The following is a 12538-nucleotide window of genomic DNA, read 5'->3' as shown; positions in this document are numbered from 1 at the left end:
GGGGATTTTCTGTTACTCATGAAGTAAATGTAACCTTTATCCAAATATAGAAAATACTGAAAAACATAGCTTTTACTTTCTAAATTTTATTTACTCATTTGAGGCAGTATTATGCGCACATAATTCATTGAAACACTGGGGCTAATAACCCAACAGAGGTTTATGTTTCAAGTTTAATTTCCAACAGTATATTAGAATATATTTCACGTGGTTTTATAGGTGAACGTACACTGATCAGTCATAACATTATGAAAACTGACAGGAGAAGTGAATAACAGTGATTATCTCATTACAATGGCACCTGTCATTGGGTGGGATATATTAGGCAACAAGTGAAGATTTTGTCATTGAAGTGGACGTGTTGGAAGTTGGCACAAGGAGGATTGAGTGACTTCGATCAGGGCCAAATAGTGAGGTCCAGACGACTGAGTCGGAGCATCTCCAAACTGCAGCTCTTATGGGATGCACGTGGAGTCCAAAGGCTGGCTCGTGTTGTCCAATCCAATAGAAGAGCTACTGTAGCTAAAATTACTAATATTCACACTTTGTCGCTGTAACATGCAACTACAGTGTTATGCCGCTGGCCGCTCTGCAGCACTTGGGGGTCACATCAATAATATGCAACTATGCTTAGCATCTGTTGTTGCTCAGTTCCAAATCTGGTCAAAACCTAGCCTGGTGCTGAAGCTACCAGCATTCAGAAAGCCTCCACCCTTACAGGAGAAACAGCCAGTCTGTAATAAAAGATAAAAAAGATTTGAAACGGCTTTTGTTCTGTCTCGTCTCCATTGCTGTTTTGCTCTACTGCTTGAATCCTCATATTTGTCTGCTGGTTACTAGCTAGTAAACAAGCAATCGTATATAAATAGATTTATATTGGTATGTGTTATATTCGCATTTACTGTAAAAAGCAGTAGGCACAGTAAGGTGGCTGTGATTTACTTTTCAGTTGATTTGTGATAAGTGATTTACTTTTCACTGCAAATGTATTCTTCATCAATCTTGGACTCACATTGTGGCCTCCATGAAACCATAACACTGTATCAAGAAATGAACAGGAGGGAGGAAGCTGAGTGGGGGAAAACCAGACAGAAAAATCATCCTTCAGTTATGTCCTGAGTTTTTAAATCCTAATGAACTGTGAGTGTTGAAATGCACCCCTCTGGAAATGGCACCCCAGGTTAATTTTTTCTGTTTGAGTCCAGATGAGTTCTCCCAACCGTAATTTTTTGGATTTAAAGTTTAACGACAGCACACTGTGTTTCCATCCTTTTCTAACTTTTGAGCTTAAATTCTCCAGATGCCCGTAAACTTGGCTATGCAACATTAATTTAGGCCAAACCACATCCATGTTTTATTCAGCTCTGCATTTTTTACACACAATAGTTAAAGACGAATGAATTTTGTTCTCAGGTTGTAGGGAAAAGAAAGAGAAAAGCAATCTATAAATGAGGTGGTTAGGCCATGGTCAAAGCCACTTTGTGCATGTCTAAAGAGCAGTAAGATAAAAAATGTTCTTCTTTCTCAAATCTTTTTGAGGCATAGTTTATGTATTTATTTGGTATCTGTTAGTGCATTAATTTCCACTGTTTCAATTCAAATGTTACAACCACATAGGACATATTATTTTTCTGTACATTTGTTGTGTATTGGAAAAACTGCCCCAAATTTGAATTTTGTGTCTGGCCTTTGTAGCAGTGACAGCAATTTTGTCTTGTTGGCATTTTAAAGAACCTCCTCATGCAGACTCATGCAGTCTTGCAGTGTGATATTTACATGGGCCATACAGAATCTATTTACAGTGTACAAAATCACATGCTGATCTTGCTTTTTCCCCGCATGAATGTTCAGAAGTGGGTCAGAAGCTGGATATTTTAGACAAGCTTTTCACCTTTTCCTACCTGTGTGCCACGTGACAGACTGAAGTGCTTATGGGAGCAATCGCGTTTACTCCCAGATTAGCATAGACATTATTGTTACTATTGCTAACGTTTGCTGAGTATATTCGATTTCTTTTTTTTAAATTATTACTATTATGGCTCTTCTGTTCAGTTGTACTTGTGATATTTGGTTAATTCAGGTGCAGGTGTGCAATGTGGATCATTTTTATCAGTTTAGATAAATTATGTTTAAATTTGGTTCTGTTTCTAGGTTAGCCAGTCAGTCTTTTAGAGGTTGTTCAAGTCTTGAACAATAGACGGCATCATTAAATGTGATGTCAATATATTCTCATGTGAAACTTACTGAGAGGGGATGTAGGTCAGTTCATAAACAACTTTTAAGTCTGAATCAGGAGTATTTTAACATTTCGATTAATTTTGATTTTTGATAAACGGCATACCAAGTTGTTAGTTGAGGCTTAACGCGTGGGTCACTGCTTGGAATATTCTGTGTTTCACTCTCTAACAGACTCTAACCCTTTGATTTTGAGAGCATAATGTACAGACTTTTTGTACAGACAACAGCAGAACATCGCCTACATGTTGAACTTGAACGTGTTCTGTCTGTTTCTATCTCACGCCTCACTGTCGTCTGTATGTTTCCACTCTGAAATATAGATTGGCCAGCTTGGAAACTCAGTGAAGTGTGCTGTACAAGCTGTCGGCTATAGTGACTGTAGAGGAGAAACAACAGAGAAATCTACAAGGGCAAACTGGGAGAGATAAATATGAGAGGAAGACGTCCATTATCTATTGCCAGCGCTCTAACCAGTGGGTGAACTGTAGGGAGTAACAGTAAGAGTTGGTCAGTCGTGCCAAACAGAGTCCAGAAGCAACAGATTGTGCTGTAATGATGCTGTATGTCACATGTTACGGCTAAATGACATGGTGGCGGTGGGGGGGATTAGCATGAAGATGCTGCTGACCTACACTAGCTACATAGCAACTTTCAAGTGAGTGTTGCAAACTTTTGTCACAAGGAATGACAGGCCAATTATTGTGTTGAAGTCAACAGAAGAGCTTTTTGAGATTAAACCAAAAAATCTCTCATGTATTACTACTTTATACTCTATGCATAAAAGACAGCGATAATGTAAGGGCAGATTTTTAAAGTGACTTCCATTAATGTGCTAATGTACTGATTGTCATCTGTCGTTTTGAATGACAGATGCTGGCCTTCGGTAGAGGTGACCCTATGTCAGCTGACAGAGCACAGAAACGTTTTACTTGCTTTGTGCCTGATTTCAGTGTTTTACAAGATTGGCCACTTAAAAGAAATGTATGCTTTTTAAGCTGCAGCTGTATCCAGGCCTGCATCTGCAGTCTGCTTGAAATATTATTTATTAGGTAGCTCTACATGTTGTGTGTGAGATTGGACTTTGTGTTCACACAGCTGTCCTCATTCAGCTGCAGTCAGTGTTTTGTTTTAGTGGCAGCTGATGGGAGTAAGCTGGGAGCATTGTGACACTGACGAAGTCCAGATGGACAAAAACGTCTTGTCTTCTGTATAAGTGACTTTATGTCCTTAAATGTGACCCTGCTCTCTCATGATTAATAAGACTTAATATAAAATTTCATTATGGTTGTTTTTTCTGTACCATTCAGGTAACATAGTCAGCATCACAATCTATTGAATATGTGTCTACACTGCACATTGCATTGTGAAATTCAAATGTTTTCCATGAGACTTATGAAGGCACAGTTGATTTAGAGGAACATAGTGTATAGGAACAAAATGTTAATTAATTTGAGTAATAAACATGTCCTGCTGATGGTGTGGATGGTGATGGTGAGACTGCATCTGTGTGACTGCAGTAAGGTCCCAATACAAACGATTTAAAAGAAAGATTTACAAAAGATTTATTCTTAAATACCTCTTCTTTTCACCACGACATACATCCTCATCCTCACAGGAAGCAGCAGCTTACTCCCTTGAAGGAGCCATTTTCAAACACAGTTGCCGGTGCTGACTCTCACAACTGCTTAACGCTCAGCTGCAAACCAAACTGATGGTCAGAGCGCACTGAAGCTGGCAGAACTACATCATCAGCAAAAAGCAGGTCACCAAACTGTCCTGCTTTGATAGGCCTTGAGATTTTGACCATGAAAATCACAACAAAATGATACATACGTGAACTCACACACCAACCAAATCACAAACCAAATTCACATTCCACTCATTTTCCAGTCATCAAATATAAAAACATTTCATGGCTTCAGCTTCTCAAATGAGAAGATTTACTGCTTTTCATTTTAATTATTTAATTTTATTTAGATCTATTGATTGGACCACAAAAGTCAATTCATAGACAAAATAATCAGCAGGTTAATCCATTACATACTTTTACTTTTGAAGAACACTGCAGGACTTTTACTTGTAACATGTCCTGCAACACTGGTGATTGTTACATTTGTGCACTCCATGCATATTTGCAGCTGTATCTGATCACGCGACACACACACACAAACACACACACGACACACTCTCACCAACATCTCATTGTAGAGAGTGTTTTATTTATCCTTATTTGAGATCATCACTTGTGACCTACTTGAGAGTAAAACTCCTTCTCCTGCTGTGATGCGCAGTTAAAAATAACTCGGAGGAAAACACATACACACACTGCTACTGTACTGTTATACACACACGCACATAGAAACACATGCACACTAAAATCCAAATAGAAACTTGAAAATCAAAAATCCTCATGCTTACAAACACACACACACACACACACACTCTGTTCTTTCCACACTGCTGACTGCAGTGATTCCTAAACTATCTCAGACACATGCAAGCACACACACACACACACACACACACAGGGACATAGGTGAAGGCCTACCCTAAGCTTGTACATACAGACATATATACAAACACACACACATCAAGGCCACAGATGCATGCAACCATGTACACACACTATCAAGCCCTCTCACGCAGCGAAACACAGTGTCACTCTCTCACTGTTGTGTCAACCTTTGTTTGTCTCTTCTTCTCTTCCTCTATCCTTCTTCTCTCTCCTCCTCCAACTGTGCATCCCTTCATCCCTGACCCTGTTATCTTCTGGAGCATCTCATAGAGACGGGGGAGGAGTGTGTGTGTGTGTGTGTGTGTGTGTGTGTGTGTGTGTGTGTGTGTGTTGGGGGGGATAGGAGAGGAAAATCTGTGGTCTTCTCTTCTCTTTTGCTCCCTTGTTCCCCACCTCCACTCCTCGCATCTCCCTTCCCTCCTTCCCTTCTTTGTCTTTCATTCATTCTGGCTTTTGCCGTCACAAAACGCTCTTGGAGGATTCAGTTTACACCTATTTCACATTTATTTCTGCATGGCTACACACGTGTACAGTGCATGTACACACAAATACACAACACACTCAGGGAGCTGATGTGACAAGCATATAAATGCAGGGCTTGGAATTGGATGATCTCCCATATCTAATGAGCTGTTTGAAGAAGCAAATCAGCAAATCTATGTACCCTATAAGATAAAGATAAAAGCAGAAAATGAAAGAAATATGGAGAGGCATGGAGAGAACTCTTGAAAGTGTAAAGAAGAGTCAGGTCTCTGCTGCACTCACATTCCTTCTCCGCCCTCTTTCTTCTTCTCTCCATGTTCTTTGCTTTCTTTCTACTGCAAGGTCATTAACTTACACTTGGGGGTGGTAGTAAAGATGAGGACAGGGAAGAGAAGAAAAAAAAAGCAGAGTTTGACTTGGTTTAGCAAGGACATGAAGTAAGCAGTAAAGTGTCCGTGAATAAAGAAATGCACCAGAGGGAAATAAAAAAAAAATGGCAAAGGCAGTGAAGGGATGGAAGTCAATTTTACATGTAACTCTCCATTAACTAGACCAAGCAATATGCTCCGCTTCTGAAATGCTACCGATGGGGTATGAAGTCGGTGGAAGACAGAACCAAATAGCACTGCAGCTGGAACGCAACACAGCCATGCCCAGTGGAATCAAGGCATAATGTTGTTAATGTTGCTGTTATTACTTAGTTGACAAAATGTCAACAAGACAAAGGCAACAGTTGCAAAAGTGGTTTAAAGGGTAACTAAACCCCTAAACCATCTTTTTTTCTGCTGAAAATAAATTTAAATAGATATTCAGTGGAGTTACTGATTGATTCAGGTCCAAATCTTGACATTTTAGTGGAAAGCATTTGAATTTTCCATTTTGTGTAGTAACTATACATACAACTGCCCTCTACAGGTTGAAACCCGGCTATTACAACTGAATTCTGTGAGTGGCTGAGCTGGAGGCAGGTGTATGTATGCATTAAGGCAAAAACATAAAGCTTATTCTGACTAACTCATTGCCATTGTTTTTAGAAACAGAGTACAACAGTTTCAATTCCTGGGGGGTGTTTAAATTTATTGGATGTATCATAACACTTGCGCCAGGTGAATATTTCTGTTCAGTACTACAAACTCCTTTTGCATTACATGGGATTATTTGATTCATAAAAGTTTTAAAAATATATGGATGAATGACTGACTTTCCTGTACCTTCATAGTGGTCTGCAAAAACACTTTTCTTGTGATTGGCATTGTGCCGTGGGATGAAGTCCTCTGTCAGTCACTATATATTATACAATTCTTGACAGACATGGATGTAAACTGCAACCTGAGTGGTACATGGAGACAGTTTGACAAGTTTTGTCAAAAAAAGCTAACAGAGATATGCTGCTAACTTCCACCCAAATACTTATAATTAACATCAGTCAAAAGAGAAGTGACTTCGTGGAGGCATGGCAGAGAACAAGGAAATACTCCTCGATGTGAGTGCAAGACTCCTGCAGAGTCTGCACCATTTCCCTTAGTGATGATGAAAGTGAGATCTGATGAAGCAGTGTCTGCGGAGGTGAAACCTACTTCCCTTCTGTCTGCATTCAATCCATCAAAGCACTGCCATGATGCGTGTGCTAGAAAAATACAGTAACAAACCACCTAACTTTCTTCATTTTTTTTTTGGTCCTCATTTCAAGAATGAGGTCTTTCAGAACCCCTTCTATCCTGTCACTATCTTCTTCACCCAAACCCGCCAGAAAGGAAATCACACCTGTTGCTGAAGAGGCATTGTGAATGGGGGTTGACCTTTCCCAGGTCAATTCTTTGTCAAAGAATGACTTATATCTCCGATCCCTCCTTCTGTTCCCTCTGCTTGTTGCTAAAAAGGAAAAGCGGGAGCGGAGTTAGCTGAAAATGTAAATCAGAGCTCCATCTGTCATGATTATAATGAATTTAGTTCAATGAAAGGTTCGTGATGGCAAAATTCAGCCTTTAATTAGTAAGGATGAACTCACATTTCTCTCTCAGTTTTCTCATTATTACTGCTGTCTCATCGCTAGATTTGCTAATGTAGACCTCATCTCTAGGTGTCTTGACCATCTTTAGACTGAATGAAGTCCACTTGTCAAACACTGAGTGTTCAGATTTGATACAAACACCACACAGTCCAATTAGAAAACTAAAAGAAAAAGAGTATTTTGAAGAATTTAACTGAATATTGCAATCGGGTGTGTTACTCTTTTATATTTTAAAAACAATAACATGATTAACGTTAAAGGGGGATGCTGCTCCATTCCCAGGTTGATATGGTAAGCGTTTAAGTTAGCCTGGGATTTGTTTGTGCCCTTTCAACTCCTAATTGTTGCGTATCGGTTATATCATCAGTATAAAGAGACTTTTTGACTTGATCATTTATTGTAACTTCTTTTAGTTAACATGTTAAAACACCACCTGGTAGTCTTACTGACACAACTAACAAGTTCATTATTTCACACAAAATAGCTCATTAAATACAGATCTGGCCTCCCTGACAAATGCACCACAGACTCTTGGCTGACTGTAATCAGAACATTAGTTTGCACTGAACAGTTGGTCACATCTGTCTGCTTCTGGATGCTACTAGAAAATCAAAACATTTTCCTTGACAGGTATTTTGACGCACCTTGAAAAGCTGCCAGCATGTATTGGAACAGAACAGACACTTGAAAACAATTGCTGCAGCAGATAATTAAGTATGACGTGTTAAAAATTAATCTCGGTAGGTTTCAACCTTTACTTCCTTCACAATTACTTTCATGCTGACGCACTGAATCTCAACAGATGCAGAATTTAAAGGACATCAGTGTTTCCCATAGGTAGAGGATTTATTTGTGATGGTCAAACCAGGCGCCCTGATTGAATGGCAGCCAGTCCAGAGTGTATCCCTCCTCTTGCCCATTGTCACCTGCGATAGGCAGGTAAGCGGTATATAGATGGTTGAATGGAAGGATGGATGGTCAAACCAGGCTCCAAACTGAGCATCCACTGTCAGCACAAAACAACAACATCAGTTTTACCTCAAAGCACAATTTAGGCATGTATTTGTCTTTGTTATTTGAAGCTGAAATATTTGCAAATGAATCATTAAAGTTCATACACTGTATGTACAAAAGTACTGGGACACCTGAGCATTACACCGCCAGGGACTTTAATGACATTTCATTCTAAATGCATAGACAGTTTTGCAACTATAACAGCTTTTACTCTTCTGGGAAGGCTTTCCACACGTTTTGGAGCATTTCTGTGCAAAAATTTTGCAAACACTGATGCAGGAGAGCAGTAGTGAGGTCAGAAACTGATGTTAGATAAAAAAGGCCTGGATCACAATCTCCGTTCCAGTTCATCCCAAAGGTGTTGGAAGGGGTTGAGGTCAGGGCTCTGTGTGGAGGATAAAAGGGCCTTCACTAAACTGTGGCCACAAAGTTGGAATCATAGCTTTCAAAATGTCTTGGTATGCTGAAGCATTAAGATTTAACTTCACTGGAAGTAAAGGGCTGAGAACAACCCCTGGAAAACAGCCCCATAAAGAGTTGTGCATGGATACTTTGTCTGTATAGTGTATTAAAGACTGCATCTGTGATTATTCAATATCATGCGCAGCATTGCTTTTTATTGCTTTTTCTATGTCATGTGAAATATTACTTTCCTATTTTAGTTCACTAATTTTACTAAATTTATTTTATTATATATTGTTATATTATACGGAAGTGATGTTAGCATTTTCTCCTTAAACACTTCACATTTATTATTCAGTCGTTTATTATTCATATGTTGTAATTTTGAAGCAGTCTCTGGAGCAATCATTTTCTTCTGGATTAATACAGTTCTGTGTTTTCTTATGTAGCACATCGGAGCCAGAGAAACAGTGCTGAATCAAAGTGCTGCAATTACACAGCCACAATATCTCATTATACAGAGCATGTAGATCTGAAGTAACATTTTTAGCATGCAATTACTCTATGTATACCACGATTGCGCATAGCAAAAAAAAATCAGACAAACACAGCAGATTCACTGTGTCATCATGTTGGAGATTATTTTATGAGAAACACCATCAGTGTAATAATCATAACCTGCCTAAACGGCTGAGCTCGAACTGCAAAGGCAATTTAGAGTCTTCATTCCCATTTAGCTCCTTATCAAGCAGCACCCGCCGTCATCCTAACACACACACACACATACACACACACATACACAGTCACACACATTAAGATCCTATTCAGAATGATTGGCCATTATGCTGTAATAGCAGATTACACAGTAACGGTAAAGGAATAAAACTGTCAGCATTATTCATTTACACATGCCTATTATGTGAACACACACACACACACAAACACACAGAAAGAGAGACAGAAGTCGAGCAGCAACCTTATACATTCACAGCGATGCAGGTTAAACAGTTGCATTATAGCCACTATATAGTCAAGCCAACACAGTCTATTCTGTGCACATACACAAGAGATACAAATCATGTATCCTGTGTACACCACACACACACACACACACACACACACACACATATCCACACATATATACATATACATGAGGAACAACAGCAGATGGCTGAGTGACCCTGAGGTTTTGTCCCTGCGACAGTTTGCTTGACATTCTGGACACAGTTGTCACTTAGACTTAGAAGCAGCTCTGCTCTCTGTCTCACAAAGACACACACACAAAGACACATCCATACTGTACACTCACAGATGCACACACGTTACTAAAATGGGTGTGGACACAGATTTCGGAGGTGCCCTCAAAGGTGCCCTCAAAATTATTTTTTGGTTTAGCTGCTGCCGGCCCTGTTAAGCTGCAGTGTGTCTGTACTCAAGGCAGAAGAAAAGTTTGTTTCCCACTGAAATGCACATTTGAGGGTAATTTTTCTGCCAGCTTCACTGTTAAGAATGAAATCTAATGCTCCTGAAGGCTAAGCTCTCAACAATGTTTCACTTAATGGTGATCATGCCGCTTGACCTTTTTTGGCATTTTTGTGAAATCATTCTAATTAAAACATAGAATCTATCTGTCTATCTATCTATCTATCTATCCATCTATCCATCTATCTATCTATCCATCTATCTATCTATCTATCTATCTATCTATCTATCTATCTATCTATCTATCTATCTATCTATCTATCTATCTATCTATCTATCTATCTATCTATCTATCTATCTGTCTGTCTGTCTGTCTGTCTATCTGTCTGTCTAACTAAGGGAGAAAGGAAAGCAAGGTGGTGATTTGCAGAGTAATGAGGAATAAATGACAATTCCACAAACATGGGGTTCCTCCATAACAGTTATTAGCAACTGTTTTGCCACTGCAAAGGCAGTGTCTCTATACACACAAAAAAATAGAGACAGATACTGACATGGGACATGAGGCACAATCACACAGAACAGAACAAAAAGGGTTGCACAAAACGGAACAATTTTGCCCTGTTGGAGACTCTCTGCATGTGGCTGCAAACTTTACAGAATTTGAATAAACCATTATAGGAAGTGAAAAATGAATGCAATAATTGCTTGGCTCTTCTGTCTAATCACAGAGACAGAAATGATCTCTCTGGTACTCTTCCATAAAAAGCAGAGCTATGATGATAATATGATTTTGACGATTTTACAAAGAGATCGGAAAGATGCATAATGCTTCACATGAAGGCGTTCATTTCACAATGCAAAATTAATTAGCTAAGATCACTGTGTGCAGTAGCATGCAGATTGCAGTGATTATAATGCTTTTTTATTCACACCATTTTTAAAAGGTGCTTTTCTAAGGTGCATGTGTGAGTCTGAGTCAAAGGCTAAAACAAGAGCAGAAAGAAGTTGAAGGAGGGCAATCAAACAGAGACGTGGGAGGAAAGGACAGGAAGACGTGAGGGAGAAAACTGTGGAGGCAGCGAGACAGAAAGTCATACCAACTTCCGGCTGATGCTGTCCTTAAAAAGACATAGACAAACACCTCCATCTGTGAAAGTGGAATTCATGTTCACCAAGAGACAATGTGACTCCTTATTAATTTTATAAAGCTGCATATTTTGTTAAATTTGGGACATTGGGACTTTCATACAGACATGTTACAGATCTATCTGGTCACATTTCAGCTATGAGTCTTCACTGGTTGTAGATTTATGAAGCACTAATAGTTCAACTTCTAACTTTTATGTGTGTATGCATGTGTGTACATTTATCTTTGGCTGCTCCAGGCAAAGTTCCATGTTCATGTGTGGTATTTGTAAATATAAAGCATGTAATACATCTGATGTACATGCATGTAAGTCTCTAGCTTCTTGGCCACATCTGTGTGTATATTTCATGCACACATGCATCTGGCAGGGGCTACACTGTGGGCAATTATAAAGCAGAATTGTGCTAGGGTCACAGGGGATAACATCACACTCATTAACATTTCATACTGTACCAAGCCATTAGCGGTTTGGATGGATGACAGCCCAAAACTGTCTGGTTGCATAATGTCACAGAGATAACGCAAAATTTCAAGATGAATTATGAACTAGCTTTAAAAGTGAGTTTACATCAGGCCTAATGGGTTTATTTGTATTCCTTAATACAATATAACAATAGAACTGCTGCCTCTGCCTCAACAGATATTAACAATTTACTTCTAATTGCATTATGTATTGCATTGGATGTGGAAACATTTATAAAATCATTTTGTATATAATTTATAAAAAAGGTTTGTCTTTTCTTATCAGAATCAGATCCTTTATTTATCCCTGAGGGGAAATTCTTCAACATTCTTTAACTTTATAATGTATAAACATATCAATACAGTTGTGTTTTCCAATTCCATTCTCCATACAGTATCATAAAGTCTGTTTATCTTCTCTGCGACCCCACAGACATCATGAGCCTCAGTCAAGACTGCATCCAGGTTTTGTCACAAATGACGACTGACAGACAGAAATGGAGAAAAGGAACAAGACTCTGTGCTCAACAGTATGATGCTATCAGCAGACAAGTCAGGTAAGCTTATTTATTCATTCAATGTCATTTGAGCAAATCCAACCAGATGGGGATGAAAGAAAGTTAGTTGGATCACTTTGATTTCTACATGTGCTCAACCTCATGGTGGCCTTTTAAAAACCATTTTGAAAATTTATACTTTACGCTAATTTTTTGAGTTTGACGTGTGGATTATTGCAGTGTCTGTATGTGGGCATCATAGAGGGCCGTTTTGATGAAAGGGAGCTGAGACGGAAGGAAAAGTGCAATAGAAAATGACTTGTCCCATTGGACAACGTAAAAAT

General features: G+C 39.0%; 1 long non-coding RNA gene across 1 annotated transcript in view; it reads left to right on the top strand.

Annotated features, from left to right (window-relative positions):
- LOC124073964 overlaps nucleotides 1-12254 on the top strand; it is a 59709-nt gene extending 47455 nt beyond the window's left edge. Inside the window, exon 3 of the long non-coding RNA XR_006845750.1 lies at nucleotides 12131-12254. This is a non-coding gene — a long non-coding RNA (uncharacterized LOC124073964). The remainder of the gene's footprint in view (nucleotides 1-12130) is intronic.
- The last annotated feature ends 284 nt before the right edge of the window (nucleotides 12255-12538 follow it).

The sequence above is a fragment of the Scatophagus argus genome, chromosome 16 (assembly GCF_020382885.2).
Source record: "Scatophagus argus isolate fScaArg1 chromosome 16, fScaArg1.pri, whole genome shotgun sequence".
In the NCBI taxonomy this organism is placed as follows: domain Eukaryota; kingdom Metazoa; phylum Chordata; class Actinopteri; family Scatophagidae; genus Scatophagus; species Scatophagus argus.
The sequence above is the reverse complement of the archived record's forward strand: the minus strand, read 5'-3'. Positions and strand labels throughout refer to the sequence as shown.